This window comes from Suncus etruscus, chromosome X, assembly GCF_024139225.1.
Source record: "Suncus etruscus isolate mSunEtr1 chromosome X, mSunEtr1.pri.cur, whole genome shotgun sequence".
NCBI classification, from domain to species: Eukaryota; Metazoa; Chordata; class Mammalia; order Eulipotyphla; family Soricidae; genus Suncus; species Suncus etruscus.
Window position 1 is genome coordinate 29,865,481 of NC_064868.1, and position 21,398 is coordinate 29,886,878.

General features: G+C 36.8%; 1 protein-coding gene and 1 non-coding gene across 2 annotated transcripts in view; both read right to left on the reverse strand.

Moving 5' to 3' along the window:
* The window catches only part of DMD (dystrophin), a 2,686,579-nt gene that overhangs the window by 193,035 nt on the left and 2,472,146 nt on the right, over nucleotides 1-21,398 (reverse strand). The gene's annotated exons all lie outside the window — the stretch shown is intronic.
* On the reverse strand, nucleotides 7,256-7,362 carry LOC126000259 (U6 spliceosomal RNA). Its single transcript, XR_007492614.1, has one exon. It is a non-coding gene; the product is annotated as a U6 spliceosomal RNA (small nuclear RNA).

Genomic DNA, 21,398 nt, shown 5'->3' on the forward strand with positions numbered 1-21,398 from the left:
CAGCACATTGTGTTGAATCCCTCCCTCCCATCCTTTGACCAGTCTGACAGATGTCAGTCTTGGAGAGGAACTCAAAGATTATTCTCTGAATAGTGAAACTAGCTCCAACTATGATGAGGCCTAGTTGTTCTAGTGAAATAATTTTTAAATTACATTTTAAGGTCAGGAGAGTTCCAAAAGTTTTAAGGTTAGCTCTAAGAAGCAAGTGCTGCTACTGAATAATAATAAAATAGTAGTTATAAAATGTTGTTATTATGTAAATAAGGCAAGGACAATACAGAAAATTTCCAATGGCATCAACCCTTTGATCTTTGACTACAGAGCTGAGGTTTCCAAATAGGGGCAGGAGGACTGGAAATGATACGGGGACAGTAGTGGACACTTTGAAGTCTTGGATACTTTGAAGGTGGTAAAGGTTCAGTAATTTTTCCCTCAAAAGAATCAATGCTAATACAATCCAAACCATGTCACCTCAATTCCAATTAAAAAATTTAAATACTATAGCCATTAACCATTTTGTAACCAGGTCACCTAAACTATAATAAAAATAAATGACATAAAAGTTTCACATTGTCATAAAATTCATAATTTGGTCTTCTTATGTGGTCTGGCATGGACCAATTTTCACCTCGTTACCATTTATTCTCTGATATGAGAATTTTGTTAAGAACCATTAGCATTCTGTTGAAAATGAAACTGAAAATGACAAGCAAATAAATACATTTTGGACGTTATCTAGCAAAGGCAGCATGGGCAACAACTCCCTAACACCTTCCTCCCTAATGGCTAGCCAAGAGCATATATGGGCTGTTGAATTCTAAATGAAGAAACGTGCTATGTGATGGCATTTCTAATAATACCTCTGCTTACTCCAGAGATTTTATTGGTAGTTCCTAGTAAGGGTCTGCATATGAAGGAAAAAATAAGAGAAAGTCAAATGAAAGGGTGTTTGCCCTGTATTCAGCCAATATGGGTTTCAATTCCTCAGCAGCCCATATGGTCCCCAGAGCAATGCCAGGAGAGATTCCTGAGTGTAGAGCCAGGAGTAAGCCATGAGTGTCACTAGGTATGGCCCCAAACCAAAAAAGCAAAAAGAACGGTTGGTGGTAGGATTGTAAAAAAGAGAAAAAAAATACCTAACTAAAAAGGCTTGTATGGCTCAGAAGAGTGACTCTCAGTGCCAGGAGCCTGGGATTGTTTTGGTTTGGGGTCACACACAGCTGCATTCAGGGCTTCTCTTGGTCTTGGACTCAGTGTCACTCATGCTAGTGCTCAGGGGAGTATACATGGTGTAGGAGAATGAACTAGATTGGTCATGTGCAAAGCAAACACTTTCCATCTGTACTATCTGTGATTCTGGAGAAGGTCTCAGATTGATCCTCAGCACTGCATTGGCCCTGAAATACCACCAGAAGAAACCCCTTAACACTGAGCCAGGAATAATCCCCAAGCCCCACTGGGTGTGGCCCACCCAACTATTTTTCTGTTATTTCCACCCCCTTTAGAAATGATGTCAATAGCTCTCTTCTGCCTACATGGATATTCATCCTTTTGTTTTTAATTGCTCTCCTTCCCTTCCTTTTACACCTTTTCTTGGAACACATTGGTGCCTTGCATCTCATTATTTATCACACATTGTGAAGATGAGATTTTAGAGATGAAAACATTCAGTCTGTCAATCGACGTAGGAAGCACCCTCAATGTCTTTAAAATGCTATTCTGAAGCCTTTAAAGAGGGCCATCTGCAATAAGAATGATCATTAGACGATGATAAACAGTACTGGGTCACAGATGGAGAAAGTAATAGTATTTGAGAGCCATTTTCATGTTAATGTTATAGATTACATATTAAAGAAATGTGCCAGTAATGAAGAAAAAAACAAAACAAAGAGGGCCTTTGGAGAAGAACAGTTATGCTATTGAAAGCAATGATATAATAAGCAGAATGGCCCCAAGCCATCTGCTTTTAAAGCTTACCATATTTAGGCTGTTAGGACCATTCTGTTGCCCATAGAGGTATTATTCTGAGTTTACCAAGGAGTGAGTAAAGCTAATAAGAATTAAGATACTGACAACAATTTTAAGACTTTGTTATTGTCTTTCTCTTACAAACAAATCTAATGGCCTTAGAGCAAATCATATAAGCTTATCCAGTTAAATTGGACCTTTTAACTTGATTTATTTTGGGTACTCGATCTTGTTCTTACCTTTCCGCCCCTTACCCACTCTTTTCCTTCAGAAGCTTTTTTTCTCAGTCACTAAAGACAGTTCTATCAACTACACAAAGTTCTACTTATGTGAATAGATGTAAAGTCTTAACTATGTAGATGCTTGGGTGTGAGGAATCAGCCATTTCAGATGTTTTTTCCTATCTTAGGCACATATCTCTATGGAACATGTAGTTATCTGAATAAAAAGTGGAATACATGGAGACAACGTGAGACCATCTCTTAAGAGGTGCCTTTTAGAATAATGACCTCCATATTCCACCTACAGTTGAGTGCCTGACAAATGGAAGGGAGCTCACTTTTTACATTTGGTTTCTCACTCTTGCCTTATGCACATTACAGTTCAGAAGAGACTAAAAGGGAAGCCTTATCTCTGTGGTTCATGGTCTTGCAATGAGGCTTTTAGTGTATTGATTTCCATCTTCCCAAATCAAAAGTTTTGTCCCTTAGATTTTTCAATTTGGAAGTTTATAAGGAGATATGGGGGGGGAAGTTTATGATTCAGAAGCATAATAAACTCCAGCTGGCAGATCATGAGCCTAGTTATGTCAAAATAAATAAATGATCAAAAATATATTGGGATCTTGGATAATAAATTTAGGTAAAACAAGTAAAATGAAAACAAGGAGCATATTAAAATTCAGAACCTGATTGATTATGTATTAGCTAGATCAAAGCCTCTGGGTGATAATGAGCCCAAGAACAGGGATTACCACCTGTCCTGTGAAACTAGCAGCTGGACCTACCAAGAACAGCTGGACAAGAACACATATAAAATTAGCCTTTAGAAACATAAGATAAGTTTTCCACCTGCTTCTCAGTTCTGCATCTTTATCACTCATGCCAGAAGTAAAAGGCTTTTTAAATTTTGATGCTGTTTTTGCCTATGGGAAAACACAGCTTTGAACACCAATATTCCCAGTAGCTTGCTACCAGGTAACAGAGGTTGTCTTCTAGACTATAAGCTAAGATATCAGAAACACTAGGGCTTTCCTGTCATTGGCTCATTTTACGCTCTTATATTTGAAGCCACTGCAAATTCTTTCAAAAGCATGTAGATGCATACATTCTAAATAGAATAAAGCAAGGAGTTATTTATTCCAATACTCCTACTCATCGAGTGCCATTTTATTGGAACCTATTTAAAATGACAACAAATCTGCACACCTGGAAAGTTTAGTTGTTGTTGTTGTTGTTTTTGAGTTGAGACTTCAGATTAAAAGGGCATCTTTATTTGGTGCTGTACTCTTTTAATTTCAGTCATCTGTTCTGAAAATTACCTTGGATCAAGTAAGTGGACAAGTAAAAAATCATCGAGTACCATGTAGTTTAAAATGTGGCTCACAGAGTTGAAGCTACATTGCCCAAGACATGATTAGAAACACAGAATCTCAGATCTCACTCTACTTCCTGAGTCTCAGTCTGGATCTTAATAGGATTCTCCAGTGCTTATAGACACGCTGACATTTGGAAAGGAAATGTTTCTCTGTTACCTCACCACTCCTCTCTGTTCACCTTGGATTGGAAGGTAACAGTTTAGCACAAACCAGACCCAGGAAGCCTGATTGTTTCAATAAATAATGTCTGGGGATGGCGACACTGTGTGTAGCCCCTATTGACTTCAGATGAAGAGGAGGTTCAGGAAGAATAGTCTAGGTCTAGTAGGTATGATGTTAGGCCACGCAGGCAGCTGCAGAATGGAAGAGGTTTTGTTCTTTAGACTAATCTGAATGTTTTTCTCTCTGCTGAAAGAAAGGAAATCAAAAGTAAATCCTTCTACTCCCGCACTGAGACGTAGAAAATAGAGGAACGGGAAAAAGAGCAAAGGAGAGAGATGCAATTTTCAGTTACTAGTAAATGACAGGAAGCACATCGTATAAAACACTAGAAGTAACATGCCTTAGCAAGTTGGTGAAAAATCTTTGTTTTCCAATCTGCATGCAGATCAAGAACAGAGTGATCGAGATTTCTCACTATTGAGTATTATGAAAAAGATCTGACAGAGGAATGCAATATATGCAGCTCAAAACTAGAAAAAAGCAAAGCACAATGAAGAAGAACAGTAAAAAAAAACTGGATTTTGTAGGGAAGTAGATTGTGTAACAGGCACTTGATAAAATCATTTTTATGACCTGACTAGGTCTTATTATGGGAAAGTTAATGGCAGAAAATCTTGGTATGCATTTAGGTCTACAAATTCTGTTTATGTGTTTATTTAATTTTTTAATTATATGTTTTTCTATTTAACCAGGTTTTGATGAGTAAGTGTAGATAGAGCAAATAGTAAATAATTCTCTTACAGTACCAGTTAAGTAATCCACAATGAATGCTTTTTTGAACCTCAAAAATTTCCAGTTAAAGAATCTTCCAATACTTCAACCACTAACACCGATTAAGGTTTCTTCCTAACAAATAAAAAATATCTGAGTCATACAATTCTCATAATGAAACCCAGTAAGCAGACTCCCAAGCCTATTGATTTTGTGTGACAATGCTATTTAGCCTCAGTTAGAGTGAGAGAACTACTTCAGAGCAATTGGAGAACTATGGAAGAGGAAGAAAAAAAGTGAAACGAGTGAAGAGCATGGTTTCAGAGACAATGAGATATAAGATTCTGTGTAACAATTTGATCTGGAAAAGAGTCAGGTAACAGAATGCAAAAACAAACCAGCAAACAAAAAAAGACCAGGGCTGTTTTTGTCACTCTTGAAACAGAAAACTTTATACATCTTAGACAAGTATATGCTTCTCTAGTTAAGTCTTGGGTGTTAGATACTTAGAACAATAAAGGAAATGGATCTCTTTAGTATTTTTTAAAGTTCTGGGATCCAGGACAGTTAGAAGTCAGAAAGTCCTTCGTTCCCTTTACTACTTACGAAGATAAAGGTGGTCAATAGTTAAGTGAATTTTATGTCAGTTAAAAGAAAGGATGTTGGTAAGATGTCACCTATTTATCAGATAACCAAGGACATTCCTATTAAGATAATGGTTACACCTTTGAATTGAAGACTTACAGAGTCATGTGGTAGCTTTTGTCTGGAAAGAACAAAGGAATTGAAGAATGTATTCATTTTGTTTTGCCTTAGACAAATTAAGACAAACCAAGGGATTTTAAGTATTTTTGCTGTGTTTTTTTTTCAGGAAACACAGACAACTTTGTTACATATAATTCTGTTCAGAATGCTAATAATGATTACTTTAAATGTTATTTAATTATTTTGTCTTAATTTCCCAACTTTTCCCTAGAGGTACACAGAAATAGATAATGTCAGGGGCTGGAGTGATAGCACAGCAGTAGGGCATTTGCCTTGTACTTGGCCAACCTCAGACAGACTCCAGTTCGATTCCCAGCATTCTATGTGGTCCCTTGAGCCTGAGAAGTGATTTCTGAGCATAGAGCCAGGAGTAATCCCTGAGTGCAGCCAAGTGTGGCCCCCCAAAAAACAAACAAACAAAAAAGAGAAATAGGTAATGTCTTTGTGATGGTAGTTAGTAATGTGATGATGCCTAATTTTTTTTTAGATTTTTATTTTTATTTTTTTTTTGTTTGTTTTTGTTTTTGGGTCACACCTGGCAGTGCTCAGGGGTTATTCCTGGCTCCAGGCTCAGAAATTGCTCCTGGCAGGCACAGGGGACCATATGGGGCGCCGGGATTCGAACCGATGACCTCCTGCATGAAAGGCAAACGCCTTACCTCCATGCTATCTCTCCGGCCCCTAGATTTTTATTTAAGCATTGTTATTTTTAAAGTTATTTATAGTTGAGTTTTAGACATAAAATGTTTCAGCACCAATCTTACCAATAGTGTCAACCTCCCTCCACCATTATCCAAGTCCATCTTTCTCCCACCTCTTTCCTAAGACCTCTTCCCCCAGCCCCATAAGTCTTAAAAAGGTGCCATAACAGGCACCTCTTTAAGTTTGGTTAAAATTTGGGGCTCAGGATTTCAGTGTTGTTGACTCCATGGTTTGGATATTTAGTTCTCTCTTTCCTTAATGTCACCAAGGCACTTGAATCCTCTTGATCCCTGTCCCCTGTTATTTCACATCTATCTTTCTCCTCCTCTGCTCTTTATATTTGACCCTATAAATACAGCTATTACATGTCAAATAAACTCAACTTGAACATGGTTAGATTGTTCTTGTATTTGAGTGATCTTTTAGACTGATGCATGCTATTCAACACAAAGACAGCAGTCTTTGTGCGCCTTTGTGATCTCCACCTGTCTAGAATAGTGACTATAAATATCTGCTGACCAAATGAAAATAGTACTCTTAGAATGGAATTCCCATGAAAATCTTTCATCATAATTCACCCTTGAGAAAATTACTTTAAGGATTTCAATCAAAAGTCTATAGGTTCTGGAAACAATGAAAATATTCTAAGAATCTTTCACTATATAAAACCTTGACATGTGGACCGAAGAAACAGTATCAATATTATAACTCTTGCCTTGCATGTGGTTGATACTGGATTAATCCCAGGATCAATCCCCAGCACCATATATAATCCCTCAGCACCATCAGAAGTGGCCCCTGAGCACAGATGCAAGTGTGACAGAAATGTAAATAGGCAAGACAAGAGAGATGGTTCAATGGACTAGACTAGACTCCTAGAGTATTATGTTTCACATGACAAAACCATCTGCAACACCACATAATTACCCAAGTACTGCTGGAGTATAACACCCACCAAAACAAGATACCAGAAAAAAAGAAAGCAGGCAGGGACCAGAAGATAGCAGAGGTTAAGGGGCATGCCTTAAAAATTGTAAGTCAATAAAAAATTGAATTTTTTCAAGAATTATAGATTTCTCTTTTTGTAAGTATATAAATTTTTTTGGTCACACTCGGAAGCTCTCAGTGTTTACTCCTGGCTCTGTTCTCAGAAATTGCTCCTGGCAGGCTCAGGGGACCATATGGGATGCCGGGATTCGAACCACCATCTGTCTGCATGCAAGGCAAATCTACCGCTGTGCTATCCCTCTGGTTCCCTCTTTTTGTAAGTATATAAATTTTATTATTTTTTAAAATATGTAACACTTTATGAATTTATGTATCATCCTTGCACAGGGGCCATGCCAATCTTCTCTGTATTGTTCCAATTTTAGGATATGTGCTGCCGAAGCAAGTACTGTAAGTATATAAATTTTAAAAATAATGTAAATAAGTCTATTTTAAGAGTTGCTCCTGAGCACCACTAGGAACAATCTCCAGGCAAAAAAAACATATGATGAAGTCAAATTTATATATTATAATATATTAAATTAAGATCTATCTATTGAAAACCAGAAAAAGAATGGGGAAATATAGTTGCAACACATATAGTAGTGAAGAAAGAAATGTTACCCAGACACTGTACTCATACAAATCAATATAAAGGGGAAACAACATATCAAAAATAATGAAATAGAGTGAATAGATAATTCATGAAAGAAGATACCAAAGGTTAGTAATAATTACATGTAGAGTATTAAACTTTATAAGTTATCAGGGGAATGGAAACTAAGAGATAATAAAAATGATACTATCTACCTCTGCAATGCCTATATTTTCAATTGGAGAATGCAAAAAAGTTATTGAAATGTGAAGCAACTATACTTTTTGTATATTGCTAATGGTAATATAAACTGGTACAACCATTCTGAAAAATTAATAAAGTTTCATATTTGGTGAACCTTAACACAGTCAATTTTACTCATTAAACATATAGACTTATTGTGCCCAAAATAACTGCATACATGTGTATATAGAAAAACAAATAATGTTGCTTATACTTCCAAACTAGAAAACCAAGCATCTACTACCAACAGAATAAAAAAAACACAATACAAATAAATTTTCACTTCAGGTTATCGTGTAACAATGAAGAACAGAGTTTATGAGAGTAATAGATACAAACATTTATATGGTATGATTCCATTTCAGAGTGCAAAATAAAGGCAAAACTCTATCATGGTATTAAAAGATATCTGCCTCAGATAAAGGAGTGGCAGTTATAAATGTAAGAGCACTGGGGTGGTGGGTACTGGGATGAGGTGGTGTGGTTCCTGAGGTGCTAGGGATATAATGTCTTTCATCCTAACTTTATTTTGGAACTTTCAAATCTACCACCTCCCAAATTAAAAGAATAGCCACAAACTATTCACCTATACCTACCAACTGCTTACATTTTGCATATTTGCTTCTGTTCTTTTTCAGATAGAAAAGGTAGATGGCATAGGGTGATGACTATGTAGGCATGGAGGTAGAATCCTCTTTTGGGATGATGGCAATATTGTTATATTTATTAACGCAGTGAATTGGTGAACAGAGGTATGTTTATTTTGTTGTGATTACACTGACTTAACCACTTATATTCTTTATATGCTTTACAAAAGTGTTATTCAATTAAAAATCATATTTGAGCAACTTATTAGAAAATACACTTGAAAAACAATGTATTCAGAATAACATATTACTGAAGTTGTACTGCCTAATTATTTGTTGTTGTTGTTGTCCTGACAGCATTTAGGAGAAATGGCACTATATTTTCAGAGCCATTTATTGAACTAAGATACCTTCATGTGGTATTCAGCTTAGATTAAAATTATAGTGTCACAGCCTCACCTGCTGGTTGTTTTCCATAGATATATTGAATTCTTCCCCCTGTATTATACAGAAATCTAAAGTTTCCCATGCTTGCTGCTTTATAAGATACATGTGAGAAAGAAATGCATTGGGGAACAAAGTGAGATACAGGGCAGAAGTGTTGGTAGCAATGTTGGATATTTGAAGGTCAAATGGTCATGTCAGGTAAGTACACGAATAAAAAAAGTTCTGATCTTCAAAAAAAGGCTAAACTGGCAAGTAAAAATAACATGGAATTTTCCCAAGGTGTAGGTGAAAAGTAGAATATCTGGTTTGAAGAGGAGAGAAAGACATGATCATAATTTTTTTCTTTGTGTTGGTTACCATCAAGAATTAATGTGAAAGAATACAAAATGTCACTTGTTTAGAGAAAGCTACTTGGGTCCTCCTACCTTTAACTTCATGGTATAATTTGATTTAGGTAAATCAAATCTTCTCAGTCTGTTTTTATAAGTGTGAAAACTAGGATAACCATTTATGCTATTCAAACCCTCAGGATATGTAAGAATAAAGTGAAAAGAGTAAACATACCCTCAGAGTATATAAGAATAAAATGGATACAATGCTACTTTCTAAAGTGACACATGAATAAAAGAGACTATCTGTAAATTACCAACTTATATGTTTATCTTCTACGCCAACAAACATGTTTTAGAAAGTCCATGGAACCAGGAATCATGAGAACTGTTTTCCTAGTCCAGTTAAACTACCTTAACCAAAATTACTTTTCCCTTCCGGAAAGTTTTCTCATTTTCTTATCTGCAAGATATAAAAAGTTCAGCTTGGATTATCTCTAAGATATTTTTTTCCTCTTATATTTCATGATTTTATCTTCTCACACTGAGTAAAACCACTTCTGCAGTCTTAGTAGCTGACTAGAGATACCAGGCTGATGACACATTGTGGAGACATGCCATCAGAGATAAGTTAAAGGACTAGGTTTCCATCTTAAGTGTCTTCGGGAACAATTCAGTGAACTGAAGAGTAATAGCAGAAAGTGACCACTGAAGAAAGGAAATCATTGTCTGGTTTATGATGAGTTAGACAGGTTTTCCTAAACACAACTCAAACATAAAGTACTTATATGGGAGTCAGGGTGACAGAATAGACAGAATTGAGAAGATTCTCATTAAGAGTCCACTGTACAAGTATGTTTTAGTAGAGTGTACTTCAAATTGAGTATTTGTGTGTATAAGAGACAATTTTAAAGTGTGCTTTTAATAGACTTATATGTTTCTGAATTGGTACTGTGTGTTGGTGATAATATGCAGCTGATTATAATAATTTTTGCTTCTCTTTTTAGGGAGAAGTAAACATGGGCCTATATACCAGCCAAAGAACAGGAAAATCTTTTTATGAATGTTGAGAATAAAATTAAAAGAACAATTTCACCTTGATAATATAATAGATTCATTTGCATTACCTAAAACTTATATTAAAAAGTTGATTTTGCTCACATCCAGTGGTGCCCAGGGGTTACTCCTGGCTCTGTGCTCAGAAATCACTCCTGGTAAGCTCTGCGGACCATATTGATGCTGGGGATCAAACCTGGGTCAGCTGCATGCAAGACAAATGTCTTATCTGCTGTGCTATTACTCCAGCCCCTTAAACGTCAAATTGTTAAAGTAAAGAGAAACAGATATTTGGGGTAGGAGAAAAACAATACAAATGGTGAACTTTTAAAAACAGAAGTCATTAAAACATTTGGCAACTAACTCTTCTATGTTTCCCCGAGTATAGACCAAAATTTAAATATGAGAAGAAGCTGTTCAAAATGTTCCTAAAGCATTAAACATGGAACATGGGTTATCCAAGAAACCATAGGGAATCCCATCCCTGAATCAGAAGAGAACAGAATTTCAGGTTAGCTCTGCAAAAAGAGCAAACGAGATGATTGTCCTACAATTGAATAGCCCTTTAAACTATACTCTATAAATTCTATAACTATCCATAAGTATGGCTTCTAAAAATAAGACTGATAGCTTGAGGGCTATAGGTTGTTTAAAAGACAACTATTGGAAGTGTCGCTGAGATGGCCCAACTCTGCAATTTCAAAAAGCTACAGTAACCTATTTTTTAATACAATCGATGATGACTTCAGTAAAGACAATTTTGTCACAAAGATTTTTATGGAGACCTGCAGTATATTGAGCACTTCCCCTGAGAAAACTCTGTTTACTGCTCCCTTTATAGTGAGTCAAGATACTGATTTCCTGCACAAAACCATTTTACAGGCATCTTTCTAAACCCCATCTAAGGGCAGGCAAGCAGGTCCTAATGTTACAAAGAAATATTTTGAGTTCAGTGAAAGAATAAGAGTGAACAAGTGGGAACAAATAACTGGGCTCATAACTGCAATCACAGTTCACATGAATTTTACTCATTATATTCCTGGTGCCGAGTGATAAATCAATTCACTTTTTATCTAAATGGATTGACTTTACTTATGGGCACCAGAGTCCCTAGCTTTTCATTATTCTTTAGGTCTTGTATTTTAACCCTGGTTTGCCATGGCTTTAAATTGGATTAAATCTTAGAGCACTAGAGGTCAAGTAGGATCTTTCTCAATCATGAGCTTCTCTTAATCATTTGACTTTCTGTCATAACACATCCTTTGTTATTTCTAAAGTTGCTTCATCTTAAGCAAATTAATCTTCTCTAAAGTTTGCATTTACTTTCCTGCCCCTGATATTAAACTGATAAATGCTAATAATGACTTTGTAAAATCAATTGAGAGAAAACAGGAGAGAAGCACTTTGAAAACAAGTCTCTGGTAACAGAACAGAACTGTATCACTATATATCTCATGCTCTTTACACTGTAGGAAACTAAGCCCTGTGTGGTATATTATACACCTAAAATGAAGAGGGACTGAAAAAGAACTAGAGGTACAGATGTTATCTCAAGACCACCATCCTAGAGTGATCCGTAGTGAATGCCAGCAGACTTGTGTTGATGTGGTTTCTTTGAATATATGTGACATTCTATGTTACTAGAGAAATCAAGAGGATATTAAAAAAGAAGATACAACACTGGAGATTACTTATTTTGGATTTTAAAAGTTTGGGGCTTTATTAGACCTGTCAGAGTGCATTGGTGACTTTGGAATATTTTCATTACTAAGAAAAAAACTGGGGCCAGAGCGGTGGCACAAGCCTTAAGGTGTCTGCCTTGCGTGCGCTAGCCTACGATGGACCATGATTCCATCCTCAGGCATCCCAAGCATCACTGGGTGTGGCCTAACAAACAAAAAGAAAAAAGAGGAAAAAAAAACTTAGGGCCAGAGAGATAGCACAGCGGTAGGCCACTTGTCTTGCACATAGCTGATCCAGGGTGGATGGTGGTTCGAATCCTGGTATCCCATGTGGTCCCCCATGCCTGCCAGGAGCGATTTCTGAGTGCCGCCAGGTGTGACCCCAACCCCCCCAAATAAAAGAAAGAAAAAAACTTAGACACTAGTACCACAAAAATAGAGGTAGTTTTTCATTTGGGGGGGCACACTCCTCAGGGGTTACTCTTGGCTCTGCACTCAGAAGTCACTCCTGGCAGGCTTTGGGAACCATAGGATACCAGGGAACAAATCCAGTTCAGTCACATGCAAGGCAAATGCACTACCCATTGTACAATCACTTTGGCCCCAGAGGTAGTTTTTAAGCACAGATACCTGCCTAATGGGTTTACATTACATAGTACATAGTTTACATTGCATTACATAGTACATATTATGAATAAAGACATCTAATTGGTTTGCTTGCCTCGGGGTCTTGGCAGATGAAAAATTTAAACAGCAATTACTTTTCTGGTCAATAATGAACAGTCATGGTTTAGGCAATGTTTAGGTGTAATATTGAACCCACTATGGGATGCGGGGTTATGTATACATATGCATGTGTGCTGAATATCCAAAGATAGACACACAGGCTTACAAACAATATTTTTGATAAAGAAGCAAGAAATACAAAATGGAACAAGGTAAACCTCTTCAACAAGTGGTGCAAAGAAAACTGCTTAACTACATGAATTAAAAACATGAACTCAGACCTCTCCTTAACACAATGCACAAAGGTCAAATAAAATGAATTAAAGACCTTGGCATAAGACCTGAAACCATAAGGTACATAAAGGAAAACATGGGCAGAATACTTCATGACTTTGAAGATAAAGGAGAAACACACTGACTAAGCAATTGGAAGCCAAAGATAAACAAATGGGACTATTCAGAAGCTTCTGCACTTCAAAGGAAATAGTGAGTATGATACAAAGGCTCCCCAAAGAATGGGAGAAATCACCCAATACCAATCAGATAAGTGATTAATATCTAAGATATATAAGGCACTGATTGAACTTTACAAGAAAAATACATCTAGCCCCATTAAAATATGGGGAGAAGAAATGAACAGAATTTCCCTCAATGAAGAAATATAGATGGCCAAAAGGCATGAAAAAATGCTCCACACCACTAATCATCAGGGAGATGCAAATCAAAACAACAATGAGATAGCATCTCACCACACAGAGACTAACACACATAACAACAACAACAACAAAAAGCAAACAAGAACAACCAGTGTTAGTGTGGATACTGGGAGAAAAGGACTCTTATTCACTGATAGTGGAAATGCAGACTGGTCCAGCCTTTTTGGAAAACGATTTGGATATTCCTCAAAAAGCTAGAAATTGACTTTCCATATGATCAGCAATACTAACCCTAGGGTTATACCCCAGGAACATAAAAACAATACAAAAATAAAACCACGTAACTTAAACTAGCTAGTCCTGCCTCTAAGTTAGAGGGGGAAATAAGGAAGGCACCAAGACCAAACAGGTGCAAGACTACTAAGTAGTAGGCTAGGTACAGAGGGGACTACATATTCTAGCAGCCCCGGGGGTGAGCGAAGAGGATATGGGAGGTAGGACGAAAGCGGAGGTATAGGGAGGACAAATTGGTGATGGGAATCCCCCCTGATTTTATGTAAATATGTACATAAATATTATTGTCAACAATATGTAAGCCACTATGATCAAAATAAAAATTATATTAAAAAAATGACCTCTGTACTCCTATGTTCAGCCCAATAGCCAGAATCCGGAAACAACCTAGGTCTTGACAACAGATGAGTGGCTAAAGAAACTGTGGTACATCTACACAATGAAATATACTATGCTGTTAGGAAAAATGAAGTCATGAAATTTGCTTACAAATGGCTGGACATGGAGACTATTATGCTGAGTGAAATGAGTCAGAGGGAAAGTAATAGACATAGACTAATCTCACTCCTTTGTGGAATGTAAGGAAAACCAGAAATAATATGGTAATAATACCCATAGACCATAGAGACAAAGGTCAGAAGGTCCAGCTCAATATAGAAAGCTCACTACAAAGAGCTTTGAGTGTAGCTAGAGTAGGATAATGAAAGTTGGAACTGATTGTGGTGGGCAAGAACTTAGCACTGAAAGTGGAGAAAATAACAAGCAAGCAAAGCACCTCTCCAACAATCTGCATACCACAGTGTCAAAAAAGGAAAGAGAGAGAGCGAGAGAGAGAAGAAAATTGTCTGCCCTAGAGCAAGGCAGCTGTGGGGGCTTGGAGGGAATTGGTGATGGGAATGGTACACAAGGTGAAGGACAGCATACATTCTATGGCTGAAAATGAATAAAGAACAATTCTGTAACCATGGTTATTAAATAAAGCAACATACATATGTGTGCTCATACATGAGTTCAATTGTCCCAGTGTCATAAAGGACATACTGGAAAATGTGGCTTCTGATGGTGGCTGCCTTTCAATACACAGAAGCATTGGGTAGGAGTCCATTGGCTGAGAGAATCAAGGGATCAGCATTATTTGGGGGTAGAGTGGGGTGGGCTGAATAGTTGGAACCATGCCTTGCAGTACTAAAACTTACTCCTGATTCTGGACTCAGGGATCACTCCTGATGGTGTTTGGGAAACCACTTGCAGTGCCAGGGATCAAAGCTGGATTAGCAACAGTGCAACACAAGTGCTTCAACCTCTGTACTATCTCTAGGGCCCCTAGTTCAGAAAATTTCAATCTTGTTGCATCACAGACTAGAAGCTGAACATCACAAATGTGAACCGAACTGATAAGAACAGAGATTCACACTTAACTCAAAGTCATGCCCACGGTTCTATTTTGATTTTGTGAGTATAGGCTGGTAGAGTCTTATCTTTATGGGCCTGAGGGGAACATAAAATTTAAGTTTTTACATGTAATGTGAAAGGCAAGGATGATTCATGTGGAAAATCAAAAGTATCTGAGTACCCGGTTACACACAAACTTAGAGCAACACTATGAGATTTGAGCTATGGCATTTGTGAATAATAAAGGGAAATTAAACTTCATTTGAATTTCATAATTACTACTGGTGTGAGTTACAAGCAGCTGGTAGGTCAATATGGTGTTCTTTTTTGCGTTTTAGTACTAAGTCAAAAAGAGGGTAGATAGATGGCTTTTAAATTTTCTCAAAAGTATAATTCAAATAACACATACCCATAGATTAGTAGTGAGATGTTACTATCCCTTGAGATTCAGCAGATATAGCATTGGTCTCTATTTGACTCACTTTTTAATGCCACATAAAAATGAATGAGAAGAACTTTTGATCTATAACTACAACATGGTTCTATTCTCCTTCTAAATGAGTTCACTAGAGGATATAACAACATAAATCTATTTCCCACAGATTAAGTGTAAAAATCATGAATGCATATAATGCTTTTAGATGGAACCGAATATTTTCATGAATATAGAGTCTCTTGGTCCATGTAGGAAACCTATTGGTGAGTAGTGGGGTTGGCAATGAGTAAATGCCGCTCAGCAGGTCAGACGTGTACAGCTGGAGAAAGATCATGAAATTTAGCTAGTATACTAATGAAAACACAAATCTCGAAAGAAGTGATTCACTCTGCATTAAAAAAAAAACTCTATCTGGATTCAGAGACATAGTCCAGTACACATACACACGAGAAATCATAAAACAAACTATACAGGGAGTTTCAGTAGGTTTCGCCTTTGAAGATTTTTTTTCTCTTTTTTTTTTTTAGAAAACAAAACACAACAAAACACATCCCTTCGCCCTGAATGCTAATGATGGAAGACTGTTGCTATGGTGATGCTAATTTCAACACTGTAGCCTGTGGACTTCACATGAACTCACTGTTTTAACTTCTTCAAATGTCATTTACAAAATGAAAACCCATTAATGATTAGCGAGGGCACAATGTTCCAGTTTAATTAGAATAATAAGGAATGCTGATGCACAAAGTACAGGTTTGTGAATCGCTACTGAGCCTACACTGTCAAAATTAATTACTACCGATGAGAGTTCGGTTCTATTTTTTAAAAAGGAAGCTTCAGAATAGAACAGTTGTATTTTGACTTAAAGGGAATTTAAGGTACTCTCTTTTTTAACTTGAAGGTTATAAAAAAAAGAACATCTCCCAATAGTACTCATAAAAACTAACTCTGAAGAACAAAACCCAAGTTATAACTAAGGGTCAGCTATCTCTAACCATGTAAGAGCTAAAGAGAAATCAACTAGCTGTTAGTTTTTTAAAGGGCAAGGGTGGGAGACGATGGCGATTAGTTGATTAAATATTTAAGAAGTAAATTTCCAAGGAAACAGGCTGCATATAAAAAATGACTCGAGACTGGATGTATTCTAATTTATGTATCACATAAAGAAAATAAAGAGAACACTTATAAAACTTGAAATAGACAAGAGAAGAAAAACTATATTATCTCTAGTGGCAAAAACATTTTTGAGTTTTCTTCAAAGTTTTTCTCACTTGCTCAAAGTTTGAGGCAAACTTAGGCTGGGAGGGGTCAATTCCTTATTTACCTCTTTTTGTTTGTTTTGTTTTGTTTTGGGCCACACCCAGTATGCTCAGGGGTTACTCCTGGCTATGCACTCAGAAATTGCTCCTGGCTTTGGGGGACACTGGGGACTGAACCCAGGTCCTTCCTGGGTCAGCTACGTGCAAGGCAAAGGCCCTACCACTGCTCTATCGCTTTGGCCCCATATTTACTTTTGTTTCTATATGGTTTGTTGCAAAGGTTGTCTTGAACGATTTTATATTTGAGACTTTAAATTTCTATTCTGAGTAATCCTCTAGATGGTTAAATTATTTAATGCCACTGATTAAGATACTAGTGGTGCCTTAACTGGATGAAAAGGAGAAAAATACATTTTTGTTTGTTTTTGGGCCACACCCGGTGATGCTCAGGGGTTACTCCTGGCTATGCACTCAGAAATCGCTCCTGGCTTGGGGGACTATATGGGATGTCAGAGATCAAACCCAGGGTCAGCCGAGTGTAAGGCAGATGCCCTACCACTGTGCTATAGCTCCAGTCCCAGAAAAATAAATGTTTAATATTGGAAAATTTCCTGCAGATGTTTCAAACCATAGACTTTGGCAAAATATGAAGAAGGGATGATACCAACACTCTATTATATAATGGCAGGTGATCCTTGCAAAACCCCATGTTCAAAGTCTTAAGTCAAGCAATATTATAGGGTCTGTGTAGAACTATCAAATTACCTGTGCTGTTGACAGCAAAGTTGAATTTGTGTTGGTATTGCTTGTCTACCTGACATTAAGTCCTGAGTAGTTAGTTCATTTGGAAAAAGAGCTTACATCTGTGTTCAAAAGGGAAGTAAGGTCAACAGCCAGAGCTTTGATTTCTTCAAATTATAAACTTCCCCAACAAAAATGTAGGCTAGATATTCTATAAATGATACTTTCTGCATTTTATTAGGAAAATTGGAACCTGGAAGAAAATATAACTAGCATATTGGTAATATGATAGGTGATCCAAAATTTTAGTCTAGCCTTTTCTGTGAACAGAAAAATTGTTTCAGTGAGCAACAAAAACAAAAAACAGTGTGATAAGAGGAAACCCTTGAAAGGTTAACTTTCCAAAATAATGTCCAAACTTATAGGTTCAACTGAGAGACAGAGAATTGCAGAGACAGTTTCCATACTTAGAACAAGTAAAAAGCAGGGCCATCGTGATAGCATAGCGATAGGGTATTTGCCTTGCATCTAGCCAAGGGGGGATAGACAAGCTGGGGATAGTTTGATGCCTGGCATCCCATATGGTCCCCTGAGCCCCCCAGGAGTGATTTCTGAGCACAGAGCCAGGAGTATCCCCTGAGCATCCTGGGGTGTGGCCCAAAAACCAAAAAAAGAACAAGAAAAAAATTTACAGAAATGAAAAACTCTTCATCCCCCCCAATACAACTGGGCATGGAAAATTGAGAAATTTTTATTGCTGAAGCAACTTTGAAGGCTACAGCCCCCAAATTTAGATCAGCTCTGTATTAATCAGAATATTAGAGAACAACCCTACAGCCGCATTACAACACTAAAAAGCCTCTATTAGTTAATATGAAAAGTGTCAGTATTAAATAAATTAATAAAAATATTATATTAAGTTCAATATTACATTAAGTATGATAGAAGTATAGTTTTAATTATAACTAAAATATAATAGTGATAATATAATTACAGTATATGTCTCTAGAAGTTGATATAAATAAAGCAGTAAATATAAAATTAATATTAAATCTTAAGATTGACTCTAACGGGCCGGGCGGTGGCGCTAAAGGTAAGGTGCCTGCCTTGCCTGCGCTAACCTTGGACGGACCGCGTTTCGATCCCCCGGTGTCCCATATGGTCCCCCAAGCCAGGAGTGACTTCTGAGCACATAGCCAGGAGTAACCCCTGAGCGTTACCGGGTGTGGCCCAAAAACCAAAAAAAAAAAAGATTGACTCTAACAATGAATAAAATCTTACATATAAAGTATCAATATCAAATGTAAAAAGAATACTATTCCTCAAGCCTATGGGAGGAATGAAAGGCTCTAATAGCCCTAACAACATATCTATGTGACTGAAGTAAAACGGAAAATAGAGAACTCTCCACTGACCTGGGTTTGATCAATCCAGCACAATTTAAATCTTCCCCGAACACTCCTGTAATTCCTAAATGCAGTCAGGAACTCCTGAGCACAACTAGTGTGTCCTCCAAGTCAAAAAAAAAAAAAACCAAACAACGTATCTCAAGAGTGAGAGCTACAAACTTTAAATACAGCCCATCTCCCAAGCAGATTAAGACAAACCCCTACCCTAAAGTCTTTTTATATTTTCTATTACTTTATACAGGATGTCTATATTGTGCAGAAAAATCCCAAATCAAACAAAATCCAGGGTATACCTAAAAAGATATAGTAATCATCAGATCCAGATTCATATATATTTCAGACGCTGGACCTATGAGAAGATTTAAAAAACGGTAGTTTATATTTTATAATCTCCATGGAAAAAGATGTAATTTCAGCAGATGGAAAAAGATGTAATTTCAGCAGAGGGCTAGAACTGTGTCCAGGAAGATTGGTGGAGAGAAATGGACACTATTGGTGGGATTAATACTGGAGTAGTATATGCCTAAAACTTAACTATGAATATATTTGAAAATCATAGTGCTTTCATAAAAAAAATTTTTTTTTGGAGGCCACACCACCCAGTGATGCTCAGGAGTTACTCCTGGCTATGCACTCAGAAATAGCTCCTGGCTTGGAGGACCATATGGGACGCCAAGGGGTAGGGGGATAGAACCTTGGTCTGTCCTAGGCTAGAGCTGGCAAGACATATGCCTTACCACTTCATACCACTGCTCCAGCCCCATCATAAAAATATTTTAAAAAGAATGAGTACAAAGGAAATGTTAAAAATAGATAACAATAACCAATATGGCAAAAACCTTAAACAAATTCCTTTGTAAATTTGATTCAGGCAAGAACAAAGAATCAATGAGCATAAGGATAATTTAACAGAAATTATATAACATAAAATGGGCCAAAAGTGAGTGAACTTCTGTAGCTTTAATAGAAATAAAATAGGTTTTCAGAATAAGGACAAGCTCTAGCCATAACTACTTTTCATATTAAGTTTGGTGCAATTATGTTGATCAAATAAAAGTGCTCTGAATTAAAGACTTTACCCAGCAAAGATCTCTGAGAGGCAACAGAGTTAGTATAACACATTTAATGGGTTAGTGATAGTCTAGTTGTTTATAATGATAATGCATTTTACAATGATCGATTTTTAATGTTTGTTTTAGATTAAGAGTTTTTAAAAGGGAAAAAAAGACCCAGAGTACAAAACAACAATGTTCTTTTCCCACTGCAATGTCCAGAATTAGTAATTAACATTTTGTCCTCACACAAAGCCTCTTTTAAAGAAATTAACATTGAAGTTGAAAAGAGATTCCCCTTATTTCCCTGTCCCTTAAACTACCATCACTGTGGAGACTTAAATGTGATCCTTTTAGGCTTTTAAACTGTTCATGTTTCAGACTCAGAATGGTATGATTTAATTTTTTGTGTTTTTTTTGTTTGTTTGGGTCATTGCCAGCAGTGCTGGTGGAAAATTCTTAGTTCTGTACTTGGGTTTTGATTCTGGTGCTGCCCACATCACCAAGCTAACAAAGGCCTCAAACTTGGACCTCCCACATAAAATGCATGAACTCTACCCCTTCAAAACTATCTCCATGATGCCTCAAAATTTTGTTTTAAACATTCTAACTGAATTTCAGAAAGCAAGAAACTTAAAAAAATTGTCCTTCTAAAATTTACCAATAGACAATTATTTACACTCCTGGTTTAGGTTATAATCTCTATATAAATAATATCTTAGTATATAATTCCAAATCAGACACACCCACCTATTTTCTGGATTCTAGACAAATATCATTTATTTCTGTAGATGGATAAAGCTATAAAACACTTCAATCTCAAACGTTCACTATCAGATTGTCACCCTTCTTTCACTGTTCCTGATCTCTATATAAGATACCATCATTGTTCACTGCCCAGAAATCTGGTCATGACATCTTGCCTTATTTCCTTCCTTTATGCAATTCCTTCCCATTCACTTGTTTCTAAAGGACTTTGATCTCTTGAGTATCTCTAAAGTCACTTTACTCACTATTTTCAACTTCATCTTGGTTGAAGAATTGTATCACTCACCTACATTTCATCAACCTTCATATATATATTTCACGGGATATCTATCTGACTCACTTGCATCAGCCAGAGAGCTTAATATGTTTTCTCATTCTACCTCTAGCAACTATCACACTGTTATTTAAATACATTCTATTGATAATTTCTCTTGTGCTAAAGGGGCCAGACACAAGATCTTTCCCTCTCCTTCAGGTTAATAACTGGAGGTACTTTAACTATGGTCAATCTCCAGAATCTGCTCTCTGGCTAAGCTTTAGTGATCAAATGACCACTGTTTATGAAACATATCTGTTGCGTGGTATGTGGTAAATATTTTTCTAGTAAAAATCTGTACACACCAATAGTGTCTCTTAAAAACTATTTGAGGAGTAATCTTCCCAAATTTGCTCCCTAATGGTTTGAATCCATATGCACTGATCTACTGCTTTCTCACACCACGATAAACTTTCCTTCACAGCCTGATTGCAAACTTGCCCAGGATCTGACATGAC